The sequence below is a fragment of the Pseudophryne corroboree genome, chromosome 8 (genome assembly GCF_028390025.1).
Source record: "Pseudophryne corroboree isolate aPseCor3 chromosome 8, aPseCor3.hap2, whole genome shotgun sequence".
Classification (NCBI taxonomy): domain Eukaryota; kingdom Metazoa; phylum Chordata; class Amphibia; order Anura; family Myobatrachidae; genus Pseudophryne; species Pseudophryne corroboree.
Genome location: NC_086451.1, coordinates 457412697 through 457431435, shown reverse-complemented (window position 1 = coordinate 457431435; position 18739 = coordinate 457412697). Strand labels below are relative to the sequence as shown.

Below are 18739 nucleotides of genomic sequence, written 5' to 3'. Positions count from 1 at the left end.
TTTTTTATGTTTTTTTGGTGTCGTTTCTCCAATCAGTGACCTTAAACCCCAATAAGTGCACTGCGTCCCCTCGCATGGCTCGCGGCAGGTTACTATTGCCAATCGTAGTCCGCGTGGATCGCTACGTATAAAAAAATATTTAAAAAAATAATTGTTTTTGAGAAACTCATGTCGACCTAGAACATGTCGACCTATAGACCCTGTCGACCAATAGTGGTCAACCTAGTTACTGTCGATCTAGAGAACCCAAATTAGGCCCACTGAATCTGCAGCAACACACCCTCCAACATTTTACACATAAAAATTGGTACAAATTCGAAAAGGGGGCGTGGCCATGGGTAAAGGGCCTTTCCCTATACTTTCAATGGAAGTTTGGAGAGCCAAAAATCGGTACAGACCATAAAAAAAAGGGACCTGGGCTGCCGGCCTGAAAGCCCCGAGATGGCTAATGTAATGGATAGAGTGAGTGATATCGCGGAGGATAATGTCTGGACGCTGAATCAATGTTAAAGGTGACAGTGCTGTGCAGTGCTATTGTTAGTGCCGGTGTCCCAACGCACCGCATTACAGGGAAGTAGACGCACTAAATAAACTACAGCTCCCAGCAGCCCTTAGCGCCGAAGCATTCCAGCGCTAACGGCTGCTGGGAGCTGTAGTTTATTGAGTGCAACTTCTTCCCTGTAATGTGACACGTTGGGACACCGGCGCCAAGAATAGTGACTGACTGCTGTGTGAGTCTCCGGGAGAGCCACTGCCAAAGGGAGGACAGCAGCTTAGCTGTTTCCAGGAGAAGCATTACCCGCCCCGCCCCTCCCCCACTCGCAGTACCTCCAGTCCCCATCAATGGCACACCCCCCCCTCCTCCACCACCCGCGGTGGCTCCAGACCCCTCCCCCACCCTCAGCACCCCTGCACCCGCCCCTCCCCCACCGGCGGCACCACCACAACCGCTCCTACCACACCCGCAGTGGCTCCTGACCCCCTTCACCACCCACGGCACCCACCCCTCTCCCACCCGCAGCACCACTGCACCCGCGGCACCCCACGCAACCACCCCTCCCCCACCCGTGGCACCCAATGACCCCATCTGCATCTCCCCCGCATCCGCCACTCCCACAACCACAGCACCTACTAGGTGATTCATCGGGCCCTGCATGCGCTGTTCACGCCATTGCAAGGAGCTAAGACGAAAAATTTATAGGGGCGTGGCTTCACGGGGAAGGGGCGTGGCCACAAAATAATAGCAATTCATACTACGGTGCACAGTAGTCTACATTATTCAAATTACGCTGCACAGTAGCGCCACTACACCAGGTAGAGCCCCTTTTATACATTACAGCAGACAGCGTCCCCCTTTTCTCTAACGTCCTAAGTGGATGCTGGGGACTCCGTAAGGACCATGGGGAATAGCGGCTCCGCAGGAGACTGGGCACATCTAAAGAAAGCTTTAGGACTATCTGGTGTGCACTGGCTCCTCCCCCTATGACCCTCCTCCAAGCCTCAGTTAGATTTTTGTGCCCGGCCGAGAAGGGTGCAATCTAGGTGGCTCTCCTGAGCTGCTTAGAATAAAAGTTTAGTTTAGGTTTTTTTATTTTCAGTGAGTCCTGCTGGCAACAGGCTCACTGCATCGTGGGACTAAGGGGAGAAGAAGCGAACTCACCTGCGTGCAGAGTGGATTGGGCTTCTTAGGCTACTGGACATTAGCTCCAGAGGGACGATCACAGGCCCAGCCTGGATGGGTCCCAGAGCCGCGCCGCCGGCCCCCTTACAGAGCCAGAAGGCAGAAGAGGTCCGGAAAATCGGCGGCAGAAGACGTCCTGTCTTCAACAAGGTAGCGCACAGCACTGCAGCTGTGCGCCATTGCTCTCAGCACACTTCACACTCCGGTCACTGAGGGTGCAGGGCGCTAGGGGGGGGGCGCCCTGAGACGCAATAAAAAACACCTTGGATGGCAAAAAATGCATCACATATAGCTCCTGGGCTATATGGATGCATTTAACCCCTGCCAGAATACATAGAAAAACGGGAGATAAGGCCGCCGATAAGGGGGCGGAGCCTATCTCCTCAGCACACTGGCGCCATTTTCCCTCACAGCTCAGTTGGAGGGAAGCTCCCCGTCTCTCCCCTGCAGTCACTACACTACAGAAAGGGTTAAAAAAGAGAGGGGGGGGGGCACTAATTAAGCGCAGTATTAAAGATACAGCAGCTATAAGGGGAAAAACACTTATATAAGGTTATCCCTGTATATATATATATAGCGCTCTGGTGTGTGCTGGCAAACTCTCCCTCTGTCTCCCCAAAGGGCTAGTGGGGTCCTGTCCTCTATCAGAGCATTCCCTGTGTGTGTGCTGTGTGTCGGTACGTTTGTGTCGACATGTATGAGGAGGAAAATGATGTGGAGACGGAGCAGATTGCCTGTAATAGTGGGTCGACACCTGAGTGGATGAACTGTTGGAAGGAATTACGTGACAGTGTCAGCTCTGTATAAAAGACAGTGGTTGACATGAGACAGCCGGCTACTCAGCTTGTGCCTGTCCAGACGTCTCATAGGCCGCCAGGGGCTCTAAAGCGCCCGTTACCTCAGATGGCAGATATAGACGCCGACACGGATACTGACTCCAGTGTCGACGGTGAAGAGACAAATGTGACTTCCAGTAGGGCCACACGTTACATGATTGAGGCAATGAAAAATATTTTACACATTTCTGATAATACAAGTACCACCAAAAAGGGGTATTATGTTCGGTGAGGAAAAACTACCTGTAGTTTTCCTGAATCTGAGAAATTAAATGAGGTGTGTGATGATGCGTGGTTTCCCCCCGATAACGACTGATAATTTCTAAAATGTTATTGGCATTATATCCTTTCCCGCCAGAGGTTGGGGTGCGTTGGGAAACACCCCCTAGGGGGGATAAAGCGCTCACACGCTTGTAAGGGCTCTACCCTCTCCTGAGATGGCCGCCCTTAAGGATCCTGCAGATAGAAAGCAGGAGGGTATCCTAAAATGTATTTACACACATACTGGTGTTATACTGCGACCAGCAATAGCCTCAGCCTGGATGTGCAGTGCTGGGTTGGCGTGGTCGGATTCCCTGACTGAAAATATTGATACCCTAGATAGGGACAGTATATTTTTGCCTATAGAGCATTTAAAAGATGCATTTCTATATATGCGTGATGTACAGCGGAATATTTGCCGACTGGCATCAAGTCTAAGTGCGTTGTCCATTTCTACCAGTAGAGGGTTATGGACACGTCAGTGGTCAGGTGATGCGTATTCCAAACGGCATTTGGAAGTATTGCCTTATGAAGGGGAGGAGTTATTTGGGGTCGGTCTTTCAGACCTGGTGGCCACGGCAACAGCTGGGAAATCCACGTTTGTACCCCAGGTCGCCTCTCAACATGAGAAGACGCCGTATTATCAGGCGCAGTCTTTTCGTGGACAAGGGGCAAAAGGTTCCTCATTTCTGCCCCGTGACAGAGGGAGAGGAAAAAAGGCTGCAGAAATCAGCCAGTTCCCAGGAACAGAAACCCTCTCCCGCCTCTGCCAAGCCCTCAGTATGACGCTGGGGCTTTACAAGCAGAATTAGGCACGGTGGGGGGGCCCGTCTCAATGAATTTCAGCGCGCAGTGGGCTCACTCGCAAGTAGACCCCTGGATCCTTTAGGTGATATCTCAGGGGTACAAATTAGAATTCGAGACGTCTCCCCCTCGCCGTTTCCTAAAGTCGGCTTTACCGATGTCTCCTTCTGACACGGAGACAGTTTTGGAAGCCATTCACAAGCTGTATTCCCAGCAGGTGATAATCAAGGTACCCCTCCTGCAACAGGGAACGGGGTATTATTCCACACTGTTGTGGTACCGAAGCCAGACGGCTCGGTGAGACCGATTCTAAATCTAAATCTAAAATCTTTGAACACTTACATACAGAGGTTCAAATTCAAGATTGAGTCACTCAGAGCAGTGATTGCGAACCTGGAAGAAGGGGACTACATGATGTCTCGGGACATCAAGGATGCTTACCTTCATGTCAAAATTACCCTTCTCACCAAGGGTACCTCAGGTTTATGGTACAGAACTGTCACTATCAGTTCAGACGCTGCCGTATGGATGGTCCACGGCACCCCGGATCTTTACCAAGGTAATGGCCGAAATGATGATTTTCCTTCGAAGGAAGGGAATTTTAGTTATCCCTTACTTGGACGATTCCCTGATAAGGGTAAGATCCAGGGAACAGTTGGAGGTCGGTGTAGCACTATCTCAGGTTGTGTTGCGGCAGCACGATTGGATTCTCAATATTCCAAAATCGCAGCTGGTTCCGACGACTTGTCTTCTGTTCCTAGGGATGATCCTGGACACAGTCCAGAAAAAGGTGTTTCTCCCAGAGGAGAAAGCCAGGGAGTTATCCGAGCTAGTCAGGAACCTCCTAAAACCGAGCCTAGTCTCAGTGCATCAATGCACAAGGGTTCTGGGTAAAATGGTGGCTTCGTACAAAGCAATCCCATTCGGCAGATTCCACGCAAGAACTTTCCAGTGGGACCTGCTGGACAAATGGTCCGGGTCGCATCTTCAGATGCATCAGCGGATAACCCTGTCACCAAGGACAAGGGTATCCCTCCTGTGGTGGTTGCAGAGTGCTCATCTTCTAGAGGGCCGCAGATTCGGCATTCATGACTGGGTCCTGGTGACCACGGATGCCAGCCTGCGAGGCTGGGGAGCAGTCACACAGGGAAGGAATATCCAGGGCTTATGGTCAAGCCTGGAGACATCACTTCACATAAATATCCTGAAGCTAAGGGCCATTTACAATGCTCTAAGCTTAGCAAGACCTCTGCTTCAAGGTCAGCCGGTGTTGATCCAGTCGGACAACATCACGGCAGTCACCCACGTAAACAGACAGGGTGGCACAAGAAGCAGGAGGGCAATGGCAGAAGCTGCAAGGATTCTTCGCTGGGCGGAAAATCATGTGATAGCACTGTCAGCAGTATTCATTCCGGGAGTGGACAACTGGGAAGCACGACCTCCACCCGGGAGAGTGGGGACTTCACCCAGAAGTCTTCCACATGATTATAAACCGTTGGGAAAAACTCGACAGGTATTGCGCCAGGTCAAGGGACCCTCAGGCAATAGCTGTAGACACTCTGGTAACACCGTGGGTGTACCAGTCAGTGTATGTGTTCCCTCCTCTGCCTCTCATACCCAAGGTACTGAGATTGATAAGAGGAGTAAGCACTATATTCGTGGCTCCGGATTGGCCAAGAAGGACTTGGTAACCGGAACTTCAAGAGATGCTCACGGAGGATCCGTGGCCTCTACCTCTAAGAAGGGACCTGCTCCAGCAAGGACCCTGTCTGTTCCAAGACTTACCGCGGCTGCGTTTGACGGCATGGCGGTTGAACGCCGGATCCTGAAGGAAAAAAGGCATTCCGGATGAAGTCATCCCTATCCTGATCAAAGCCAGGAAGGATGTAACCGCAAAACATTATCACCGCATTTGGCGAAAATATGTTGCGTGGAGCGAGGCCAGTAAGGCCCGACGGAGGAAATTCAACTGGGTCGATTCCTACATTTCCTGCAAACAGGAGTGTCTATGGGCCTGAAATTGGGGTCCATTAAGGTTCAAATTTCGGCTCTGTCAATTTTCTTCCAAAAAGAACTAGCTTCAGTCCCTGAAGTTCAGACGTTTGTAAAAAGGGTACTGCATATACAGCCTCTTTTTGTGCCTCCAGTGGCACTTTGGGATCTCAATGTAGTTTTTGAGTTCCAAAAGTCACATTGGTTTGAACCACTTAAATCTGTGGAGTTAAAATATCTCACATGGAAAGTGGTCATGCTGTTGGCCCTGGCCTGGGCCAGGCGCGTGTCAGAATTGGCGGCTTTATCCTGTAAAAGCCCTTATCTGATTTTCCATTCGGACAGGGCGGAATTGAGGACTCGTCCTCAGTTTCTCCCTAAGGTGGTTTCAGCGTTCACCTGAACCAGCCTATTGTGGTGCCTGCGGCTACTAGGGACTTGGAGGACTCCAAGTTGCTAGACGTTGTCAGGGCCCTGAAAATATATGTTTCCAGGACGGCTGGAGTCAGGAAATCTGACTCGCTGTTTATCCTGTATGCACCCAACAAGCTGGGTGCTCCTGCTTCTAAGCAGACTATTGCTCGTTGGATTTGTAATACAATTCAGCTTGCACATTCTGTGGCAGGCCTGCCACAGCCAAAAATCTGTAAATGCCCACTCCACAAGGAAGGTGGGCTCATCTTGGGCGGCTGCCCGAGGGGTCTCGGCTTTACAACTTTGCCGAGCAGCTACTTGGTCAGGAGCAAATACGTTTGTAAAATTCTACAAAATTGATACCCTGGCCGAGGAGGACCTGGAGTTCTCTCATTTGGTGCTGCAGAGTCATCCGCACTCTCCTGCCCGTTTGGGAGCTTTGGTATAATCCCCATGGTCCTTACGGAGTCCCCAGCATCCACTTAGGACGTTAGAGAAAATAAGAATTTACTTACCGATAATTCTATTTCTCGTAGTCCGTAGTGGATGCTGGGCGCCCATCCCAAGTGCGGATTGTCTGCAATACTGGTACATAGTTATTGTTACCAAAAAAATTCGGGCTATTGCTGTAGTGAGCCATCTTTTCTAGAGGCTCCTCTGTTATCATGCTGTTAACTGGGTTCAGATCACAAGTTGTACAGTGTGGTTGGTGTGGCTGGTATGAGTCTTACCCGGGATTCAAAATCCTTCCTTATTGTGTACGCTCGTCCGGGCACAGTATCCTAACTGAGGCTTGGAGGAGGGTCATAGGGGGAGGAGCCAGTGCACACCAGATAGTCCTAAAGCTTTCTTTAGATGTGCCCAGTCTCCTGCGGAGCCGCTATTCCCCATGGTCCTTACGGAGTCCACAGCATCCACTACGGACTACGAGAAATAGAATTATCGGTAAGTAAATTTTTATTTTTACACATTACAGCAGACAGTCCCCCTTTTTACACATTGCGGCAGCCAGTCCCTTTTTACACATTGCGGCAGCCAGTCCCTTTTTACACATTGCGGCAGCCAGGCCCCCTTTTTACACATTGCGGCAGCCAGACCCCCTCTTTACACATTGCGGCAGCCAGGACCCCTTTTACACATTGCGGCAGCCAGTCCCATTTTACACATTGCGGCAGCCAGTCCCATTTTACACATTGCGGCAGGCAGGACCCCTTTTTACACATTGCGGCAGCCAGGCCCCCTTTTTACACATTGCGGTAGCCAGTCCCCCTTTTTACACATTGCGGCAGCCAGTCCCCCTTTTTACACATTGCGGCAACCAGGACCCCTTTTTACACATTGCGGCAGCCAGTCTCCCTCTTTACACATTGCGGCAGCCAGGCCCCCTTTTTACACATTGCGGCAGCCAGCCCCCTCTTTACACATTGCGGCAGCCAGGACCCCTTTTTACACATTGCGGCAGCCAGACCCCCTCTTTACACATTGCGGCAGCCAGGACCCCTTTTTACACATTGCGGCAGCCAGTCCCATTTTACACATTGCGGCAGCCAGTCCCTTTTTACACATTGCGGCAGGCAGGACCCCTTTTTACACATTGCGGCAGCCAGGCCCCCTTTTTACACATTGCGGTAGCCAGTCCCCCTTTTTACACATTGCGGCAGCCAGTCCCCCTTTTTACACATTGCGGCAACCAGGACCCCTTTTTACACATTGCGGCAGCCAGTCTCCCTCTTTACACATTGCGGCAGCCAGGCCCCCTTTTTACACATTGCGGCAGCCAGCCCCCTCTTTACACATTGCGGCAGCCAGGACCCCTTTTTACACATTGCTGCAGCCAGTCCCCCTTTTTACACATTGCGGCAGCCAGGCCCCCTTTTTACACATTGCGGCAGCCAGGCCCCCTTTTTACACATTGCGGCAGCTAGGCCCCCTTTTTACACATTGCGGCAGCCAGGCCCCCTTTTTACACATTGCAGCAGACGGTGTCCGAGAGAGAGAGAGAGAGAGAGAGAGAGAGAGAAAGAAAGGGATATACTTACCTTCTCCCCGCTGACAGGCTCCTCGTGCTGGCATCTCCCTCTCGGTGCAGGCAGTGAGGTTAGAAGGAGGAGGAGGGAGGGGGAGCAGGGAGCCGCCGCAGCGCTATTTAATTGGTAGTAAGCGCCGCTGCAGCATCCCCCTCTTCTTCCGTATTGGCTGCCTGGCGCTGCTGTGGATGCTGGGAGGAACCGCATCCCAGCATCCATAGCAGCGCCGGGCAGCCAATACAGAAGGAGAGGGGGATGCTGCAGCGGCGCTTACTAACAATGAAATAGCGCTGCTGCGGCTCCCTGCTCCCCTTCCCTCCTCCTCCTTGTCCGCTACCCAGCGCTGGTCTCTTCTCCCTCCAGCGCGGCGCACACAGCAGGGGCGGCATGTAATGAGTCAATTTGACTCATTACATGCCGCTGGCCGTGCGCGCTCAGGGCAACTGCGCTGTGTGCCAAGCCCACTTGGCACACACGTAGTTACGGCCCTATATAATTATTAAAACAATATATAATATGTTATTTATAGACACTCCTTTTGAGAATGTAAGGTGTCGGCTAACCCCTAAATAATCAGCAGTGATAAGCTGCCTTTAAAATGTGGAAAAAAAGGGGGGAATAGGGGTACCAGCGACAGTGTCTACCAAATTAATATAACTATGAAGAATATAGCAGGATACGCGTTTCGTCCTCAGACGATTTCTCCATGTACTCTGCTCGTTTTTCATAACACAAACTATATTTGGGCTCACTATCAGTAGCCATACCTCTTACCTACATCTAAATCCAATTTTGTGTTATAATTCTCAAAGATTAACACTAACAGGAAGTGATATCATAGACACTCTTCCTTAATCAGTGCTGCTATAAATAAGAGTGTTTGTACACTAGTCCCTTACCCCTTGATGAAGTCTGAGGACGAAACGCGTTGGATGTACCTCCACTGACTCTCCATCTTCAAAAGATAAGCATCATTTTTATCATCCTAAAATATTTTTTATCAGTATGAAATTGTTTTTACTGATTTTTCATGATTTTGGATTCTAGCTAAACTATATACTCTATTTTAACCCGTTTATGTTTTTTAAAATAATCTTTTTTTACTGCATATCAAATTTGTACCTACTTTTTTATCCCATCATTATGTTATAAATTGTATAAATAAATATATTGTTACCCCTTTTCTAAAACCGTATCCTGCTATATTCTTCATAGTTATATTAATTTGGTAGACACTGTAAGTCGCTGGTACCCCTATTCCCCCCTTTTTTTCCATATATATATGGAAAAATGCTTGGGACCAGACGTATTTTGGATATCGGATTTTTCCGTACTTTGGAGTAATTGCATACCATAATGAGATATCATGGTGATGGGACCTAAATCTAAGCACAGAATGCATTTATGTTACATGCAACGGCTGCTGGTTTTGTAAAAAATCAATAACATTTATTAAAAAGAGCAAATCAACATGTAATAAACGGTTGCCATGAATGGCAACTAATAACAAATTAATAACAAATTAATAAACCAAATAATATTGCAATAGTTTAAAAAGTATTAGTAATCACTGTGTCCTGGGTCCCGGGACTTTAAATGATGTTAGTGCACTTTATCCCAGATTTAGGTGATCTACACAGCCGTGGAACGCAGGTGGACCGCAAACCGGAAGCCGGAAGCACCGTAACCGGAAGCCGCGAGCCGCGGCATCGTAGCGTCCCCTGCTACCGAGGATTCCCACATACGGCTCTCTGTCTCCGCTCCCGACGTAGCCGAATACCAGCCTACAGGACATTGTGACACACACATCAGGCACGGCCCCAAGAGAAACCGCCGCAGTGCGGTCAGTCGTACGGAGGGAGACAGCTGCGGGATTGGCATACCACCATATTAGCCACACCAATCGGTGAAGTATAAACAAGCATTGGTTATCTACAGCCTTTTTTCTTCCTCCTTCCCGCAAAGTGCTTTTGAGCCAGTAACAGCACTTTATTTCTATCACTAATTAACAGTTATATGCATGCATGCAAAAGAACTAACAACCTAAATCTGGGATAAAGTGCACTAACATCATTTAAAGTCCCGGGACCCAGGACACAGTGATTACTAATACTTTTTAAACTATTGCAATATTATTTGGTTTATTAATTTGTTATTAGTTGCCATTCATGGCAACCGTTTATTACATGTTGATTTGCTCTTTTTAATAAATGTTATTGATTTTTTACAAAACCAGCAGCCGTTGCATTTACCAATCCCTTGAGCGCCCACATTTTTATTAGTTTTCTCTCTTCGCATAATCAGGTGGATACCCAGGTCCACCATTGTGGGCAGCTAATAGGAGATTTTTACACCATAGGTATAACACCTATTCAATTAATTAATTATTTCTTCTAATTAAATTAGTTTTAGTAATCAGCGCCCACTGTTTGTCTGTGGGACCACACCCACTGACGTTCTTTTCTATTTATGTTACATATCCACCTTATACACACAGCCTGAAGGTCATTTAATACAATATTTTAAACAAAGTTTGTGTACATTGAGTCATCAGAAAACAAAGTTTTCACTATCTCACTCAAAAAAAGTCTGTATTTCGGAATATTCCGTATTTCGGAATATTTGGATATGGGATACTCAACCTGTATATACATATACATACACATACACACACTGCTCAAAAAAATAAAGTGAACACTTAAATAACTCATCCTAGATCTGAATGAATGAAATATTCTTATTAAATACTTTGTTCTTTACATAGTTGAATGTGCTGACAACAAAATCACACATAAATTATCAATGGAAATCAAATTTATTAACCCATGGAGGTCTGGATTTGGAGTCACACTCAAAATTAAAGTGGAAAAACACACTACAGGCTGATCCAACTTTGATGTAATGTCCTTAAAACAAGTCAAAATGAGGCTCAGTAGTGTGTGTGGCCTCCATGTGCCTGTATGACCTCCCTACATGCCTGGGCATGCTCCTGATGAGGTGGCGGATGGTCTTCTGAGGGATCTCCTCCCAGACCTGGACTAAAGCATCCGCCAACTCTTGGACAGTCTGTGGTGCAACGTGGCATTGGTGGATGGAGCGAGACATGATCTCCCAGATGTGCTCAATTGGATTCAGGTCTGGGGAACGGGCGGGCCAGTCCATAGCATCAATGCCTTCGTCTTGCAGGAACTGCTGACACACTCCAACCACATGAGGTCTAACATTGTCTTGCATTAGGAGTAACCCAGGGCCAACTGCACCAGCATATGGTCTCACAAGGGGTCTGAGGATCTCATCTCTGTACCTAATGGCAGTCAGGCTACATCTGGCGAGCACATGGAGGGCTGTGCGGCCCCCCAAAGAAAGACACCCCACACCATTACTGACCCACTGCCAAACCGGTCATGCTGGAGGATGTTGCAGGCAGCAGAACGTTCTCCTTGGCGTCTCCAGACTCTGTCACGTCTGTCACATGTGCTCAGTGAGAACCTGCTTTCATCTGTGAAGAGCACAGGGCGCCAGTGGCGAATTTGCCAATCTTGGTGTTCTCTGGCAAATGCCAAACGTCCTGCATGGTGTTGGGCTGTAAGCACAAACAGCACCTGTGGACGTCGGGCCCTCATACCACCCTCATGGAGTCTGTTTCTGATCGTTTTAGTAGACACATGCACATTTGTGGCTTGCTAGAGGTCATTTTGCAGGGCTCTGGCAGTGCTCCTCCTGTTCCTCCTTGCACAAAGGCGGAGGTAGCGGTCCTGCTGCTGGGTTGTTGCCCTCCAACGGCCTCCTCCACGTCTCCCGATGTACTGGCCTGTCTCCTGGTAGCGCCTCCATGCTCTGGACACTACGCTGACAGACACAGCAAACCTTCTTGCCACAGCTCGCATTGATGTGCCATCCTGGATGAGCTGCACTACCTGAGCCACTTGTGTGGGTTGTAGACTCCGTCTCATGCTACCACTAGAGTGAAAACACCGCCAGCTTTCAAAAGTGACCAAAACATCAGCCAGAAAGCATAGGAGCTGAGAAGTGGTCTGTGGTCACCACCTGCAGAACAACTCCTTTATTGGGGGTGTCTTGCTAATTGCCTATAATTTCCACCTGTTGTCTATTCCATTTGCACAAAAGCATGTGAAATTGATTGTCAATCAGTGTTGCTTCCTAAGTGGACAGTTTGATTTCACAGAAGAGTGATTGACTTGGAGTTACATTGTGTTGTTTAAGTGTTCCCTTTATTTTTTTGAGCAGTGTGTGTGTGTGTGTGTGTGTGTGTGTGTGTGTGTGTGTGTGTGTGTATATATATACACACACACACACATACACACACATTTATATTTCTTTCCTTTACAATTCCCAGGTTCATTGTGAACTGGATCGGCCATGGATTTCCCGGGTCCAGTGTGCAGTGTGTATTGTGCAAGGAGGTCTCTAGCAAAAACCTGTGTTTTTGCAGAGTTGTAAAACCTGGATCTGAGCTGGGAAATTCCTGCGGGGTGTCTGAGAGGGGTACAACACACACCTAACATTCCTCCTGTGCTACACAACGCAATTTCTAAAATAATCCTCAGTTATGTCATCAACAAATGTTAAAAAAATGAAACAATCATCATATAAACACAACTGACAATTGTGTGGAGAAACATGAGCAAGAGAACAACAATGTAAAAAATGTTGTTTGTTTTTTTACACAATTATTATTGTGTACATACTTCAGAACATCAGTAATGTGAACGCACATGTATAGTATATTACACAGGCTGCACTGCCGTTAGCGCACCTGCACAGTGACAATTACAGAGTTTGTAATTAATGTGTCCAGATTTACATAGATGTTCTGGTCATCCTACGTTCTAGAAGCCAAAACGGAATTTACTTAATCTATATAACATTATAGTAACCGAACGCGAGAAAAGTAGAATGAAAGATTCCTCAACTACCACCAACAGGTCATGTTTAGCGAATTTCTTTAATCATTCATAGATTAGTTTATCTCTTTTGCCTGGACATTAATTAATAATTATTACAGCTGCATCCACAGACTGTAATCCGGAAAACATGACCTGTTGGGAAAACACGAAGGCTGAGGTCAAGACTGCACTAAAGTTTTAGATATCAACACAAGCACATTTCCTATGCATTAACATGCGCTACCAGCCCAGTAGACTGTATTCAGGAGTGAATAAAAGGAGGAAAGAGCCCCCATGCAGCCCCTCTCTCTCTCTCATTGGCAAATTTCTGCAGTGGCATGCGGCGATCTCCAGGAAAATGACGTCCCAATATCTTTTGCGCGCATGTACAGATCTCTGGAAACATGACACCTGCACCATGTTTCTGGTGAAATCTGTGGCACCAACGCAGAAGCGGTTTTAGACGCGGGCAAGCCGGGCAAGTGCCCGTGGCTCTGCGTCCATAGTCACCCCGCCGGCGTCCGTCCCACCTGCATCCCGTACCACAGCTGCAGCCGGCACCAATCAGACGCTAGAGCTCCTAATTGACCTCTACTGTCTGTACGGCGCTATGGAAGAGACGTCATGAGGTCTCTCCCATAGAGCTGAGGAGCGGGAGGACGGTCACTGAGCAGGAGCGGGGCTGGTGAGTATTGTGTGTGGATTTTTGTGTGTGAAAGAGGCTCTAATAGGGGGCACATCTTTAGGGGGCAATACTACACGGAGGCATTACCACTGGGGGCACTATTCTGTGGCCATGCCCCTTCCCTGAGGCCACGCTAACTCTATTTTAACTGTCTGGGGAGCGCCGATGGAAACTTTCGCCCTGGACGTCACAAGGTCTAGAACTGTCCCTGCACAAACGCGGAGATAAGGTTTCTGAAGGTGTGCAGTGTGGGCCTCCCTGGTCCCTATGCACTGCCCACCCTGCGCCTATCATAAATACAGAACGTCCATGATTGTGTTGCTAAAAACGCAATGCATGAAAGCTGTAATAACAATACAGGACTAAAACACAAGTTACTTTCCAGTCCACGCCCTTGGTCTCCCTTTAGTATAGCTCTCTGACCTCCTCACATGTACCATGTGTGTACATTAATCATGTAATACAAAGTTACAAGACACATCCATGTAACAGTACAGCAGCAGAACACACACAGAACATAACTCTGTGTACACCAGGTAACACCAGCAGGAAGTGCAGCAGAATAATCCACGTTTATCATCTCAAGAAGAACTCACAGCCAGAGCGCTCACACCCTTCCTAAGCGTCACCCAGGGGGACGGTTATACATGTAATAGCTCAGAGGCTGGGGAAAAAAAAGAACATTATAAATGGCAGCGGAATATGCAGGCGCTATACAAGTGTAAATAATAGTAACTTTAGCACATGCAGGTCACTTACACTAAAAGTAATTACAGACAACCTAGAACTTCATACATCTCAGACTTTATAACAAAAAACTACAGCTTCTAATGACTGACAACCATGGCAGTAGAACAAGTTACAGCGGAAGCTCTGCATCTGATGTGGAACTACAAGTCTCAGCGTGCTTGGCAGCTAAGTCTTAAAAGTATTGCTGGAACTTGTAGTTCATCAATAGACGGCGTGCCAAGAATTGCTGAACCCTGATCTCAGAGGGCCGATAATGACTTCCACGCATTAGGACTCATTCAGTTAATGAGAGAACTAAAGCCATCTGATAACAGCAGGGAATTGAGGTCTAGCTGAGCAGCTTTCAGGTGTAATCTGCATCTGCAGCAGAAGTGCTCATGCACTCCGCCAGTCCCCATTGTCCTGCAAATGTCCTATATATTCCCTTCTTCATCACACAGGAGCTGTAAACAGGCATCAGAGGTGTCAGTACAATACTGTGTACTATGCCGGTGCTTCATATGTACAATAATTGCACCACAAGCCACAGCTAGAAGCCTCACATCAGGAGTAGGGGTAGGACACACAATCACAAAAGCTGCTGCAATAGTGACCAGGAAACAGGCGGCAGGTCAGGTGAGTGGCTGGAACAGGTGTCTGCACTGAGGTGACACCTGCTAAGGGGTAATCAGGGGTCTGGGACCTACCTGCTCTTGGTGGAAGGAGCCAGGCTGCAGTGTGGAGGGTATAATCCAGGCTCCTGTCTCCACAATGCGGAAAAGGGAGAGTGAGAGAGAGATCAGAAAACTTTCACAGGAGCAGCTGCAGCAGGAACACAGGGGAGAGGCAGCAGAGGACTCTTAAAGGGCCGGCGCACACAAACACACAGAGCCCTGTTACAGGCTACACAGTGCAATAAGGTCCTACAATGACATCAATAACATCCTACAATGGTTACAGGACACCTGCAGCATCACACAGAGCAACAGTCAGTAGTTACTTTGTTGTCTGTATTTTATTAGAAATAATTTCCACAATTTCCCTCTGACTTACCTGGTGCCCAGATGTGACCCTTACCCCTGGCCTCCTACCTACCTGAGAACCAGTAAGGGACCTGGCGCCTGGGGGCAGGGCGACACCAGGTATAAAGGTTTATTCTATATCAGACTGTTTTTAGCACATATTTGGTAAGCAGAGAAAATAGGTAACAGATTATATAATTATACGTTGCACAAGGTTTTATCTTATGTTCTGCACTCAACAGTAAAACACAATCCTCCGGCTTATAGCATGAAATACACTACGGGGGGGTAATTCAGAGTTGATCGCAGCAGCAAATTTTTTAGCAGTTGGGCAAAACCATGTGCTCTGCTGGGGGGGGGGCAGGGGGGCAGATGTAACATGTGCATGGAGAGTTACATTTGGGTGGGTTATTTTGTTTCTGTGCAGGGCAAATACTGTCTGCTTTATTTTTACGCTGCAATTTAGATTTCAGTTTGAACACACCACACCCAAATCTAACTCTCTCTGCACATGTTACATCTGCCCCCCGCACTGCACATGGTTTTGCCCAACTGCTAACAAATTTGTTGCTGCGATCAGGTCTGAATTAGGGTGGTCATTCCGAGTTGATCGCTAGCTGCCGTTGTTCGCAGCGCAGCGATCAGGCTAAAAATTGGCACTTCTGCGCATGCGTATGGGATGCAATGCCCACGCGCTGCGTACATTCACAACAAATGAAGCAGTTTCACACAAGGTCTAGCGACGCTTTTCAGTCGCACTGCTGACCACTGAGTGATTGACAGGAAAGGGGCGTTTCTGGGAGGTAACTGACCGTTTTCAGGGAGTGTGCTGAAAAACGCAGGCGTGTCAGATACAAACGCAGGCGTGGCTGAGAAAACGGGGGAGTGGCTGGCCGAACGCAGGGCGTATATGTGATGTCAAAACAGGAACTGAATAGTCTGAAGTGATCGCAAGGTAGGAGTAGGGTTGGAACTACTCAGAAACTGCTCGAAAATATTTTTGGAGCAGTTTTGCAATCCTTTCGGTCGCACTTCTGCTAAGCTAAGATAAACTCCCAGAGGGCGGCGGCTTAGCGTTTGCACTGCTGCTAAAAGCAGCTAGCGAGCGATCAACTCAGAATTAGGCCCCATATGTGCTGTATCTCCGTGCAGCACACATATATGTCACAGTATACTGAGAGGCACACATGTCAGGGTACATACAGTAATTGTAAATGTTAGGAACATATGGGGAGATGTATCAAACCTCAGAGAGAGATAAAGTATAAACAATCATCTTCTGCCATTTTCTAAACACAGCATATAAAATGTCAGCATGGAGCTGATTGGTTGGTACTTTCTCTATCCAAGATTTGATACTATTCCTGCTTCAGAGAGTTATATCAAGCAGAGGCTACCAATAGTAAACATCGGTGTCTGATCCCAGCAATGGTGGGCGCCAGCCCTGTTAGGCATTTGCGTCATATACACAGTCACATAGCCTAACAACCGTTGGCTCGCCATAGATGGTTACTACTGATCAACCATGGATGGCAAAGCCGTCAATGGTCATCCCTTATATCAAGCCTTCTAAAGACTGGAGAAGTGGACAAATGCAGACGTTGCCCATAGCAACCAATCACCACACCTCACCTCACATCTGGTCCTTATAGCTTTTCACTTCTTGCAGCTAAAAGAGGAGAATGGATCCACATGTATAGGAGAATGGGAGCACATGTATAGGAGAATGGGATCACATGTGTAGGAGAATGGGCGCCATGTATAGGAGAATGGGTGCACATGTATAGGAGAATGGGAGCACATGTATAGGAGAATGGGATCACATGTGTAGGAGAATGGGCGCCATGTATAGGAGAATGGGTGCACATGTATAGGAGAATGGGAGCACATGTATAGGAGAATGGGAGCACATGTATAGGGGAATGGGAGCACATGTATAGGAGAATGGGTGCACATGTATAGGAGAATGGGTGCACATGTATAGGAGAATGGGAGCACATGTATAGGAGAATGGGAGCACATGTATAGGAGAATGGGTGCACATGTATAGGAAAATGGGCGCACATGTATAGGAGAATGGGTGCACATGTATAGGAGAATGGGAGCACATGTGTAGGAGAATGGGCACCATGCGTAGGAGAATGGGAGCATATGTGTAGGAGAATGAATGCACATGTATAGGAGAATGGGTGCACATGTATAGGAGAATGGGAGCACATGTGTAGGAGAATGGGAGCACATGTGAAGGAGAATGGGCGCCATGCGTAGGAGAATGGGCGCACATGTATAGGAGAATGGGTGCACATGTATAGGAGAATGGGTGCACATGTATAGGAGAATGGGAGCACATGTGTAGGAGAATGGGAGCACATGTGTAGGAGAATGGGAGCACATGTATAGGAGAATGGGAGCACATGTATAGGAGAATGGGAGCACATGTATAGGAGAATGGGAGCACATGTATAGGAGAATGGGAGCACATGTCTAAGAAAATGGGAGCACATGTATAAGAGAATGGGCGCACATGTGTAGGAGAATGGGATCACATGTGTAGGAGAATGGGTGCCATGTATAGGAGAATGGGTGCACATGTATAGGAGAATGGGAGCACATGTATAGGAGAATGGGAGCACATGTATAGGAGAATGGGTGCACATGTATAGGAAAATGGGCGCACATGTATAGGAGAATGGGTGCACATGTATAGGAGAATGGGAGCACATGTGTAGGAGAATGGGCGCCATGCGTAGGAGAATGGGAGCATATGTGTAGGAGAATGGGAGCACATGTATAGGAGAATGGGAGCACATGTATAACCAAACTCTAGTAACAGCACTTGATGAAGTGGCTCCAGCTACCCATCACACTCCACGTAGACTTAGATGTCAACCGTGGCACTCTAAATACACTAGACACTTACAAAAACTCACGAAAAGTTGAACACCAGTGGCGTAAATCTCGTAGTTCAAGTGACTTTCTCACATATAAGACCACCTACCACTCTTATCGTACTGCTCTGGACACTGCCAAACAAACATATTTTCAATCTATCATCTCTGCTCAAGTCTCTAACCCCAAGCGACTTTTTAATACATTTAAATCACTTCTTGTCCCTCCCTCACCTAACCCACCAGCCACTGTCAGTGCGCAAGATCTTGCTTCCTATTTCAAGGACAAGATTGACAAGATTCGAAATGAAATGGTATGCTCTTCCACAGCAAGTGTCCTGCTCAATTCCCTACCTGAACCCTCTAACACCTTCTCTTCCTTTGATCCTACAAATGAAGATGAAGTATCTGCACTCTTTTCATCTGCCTACTCTAATACCTCTCCCCTTGACTCTATACCCTCACAAATTAGTAAAGCTCTGTCTACTGTGCT

The 18739-nt window shown here is 47.8% G+C and overlaps 1 protein-coding gene across 2 annotated transcripts in view; it reads right to left on the bottom strand.

Moving 5' to 3' along the window:
* The window catches only part of SYTL4 (synaptotagmin like 4), a 115349-nt gene extending 100148 nt beyond the window's left edge, over nucleotides 1-15201 (bottom strand). The window contains exon 1 of one of the 2 annotated variants that reach the window (XM_063938346.1): nucleotides 15044-15201. The gene's annotated coding sequence lies outside the window, so the exon portion shown is untranslated. The remainder of the gene's footprint in view (nucleotides 1-15043) is intronic. The other variant, XM_063938347.1, reaches the window with a different exon arrangement.
* Between the last annotated feature and the right edge of the window lie 3538 nt (nucleotides 15202-18739).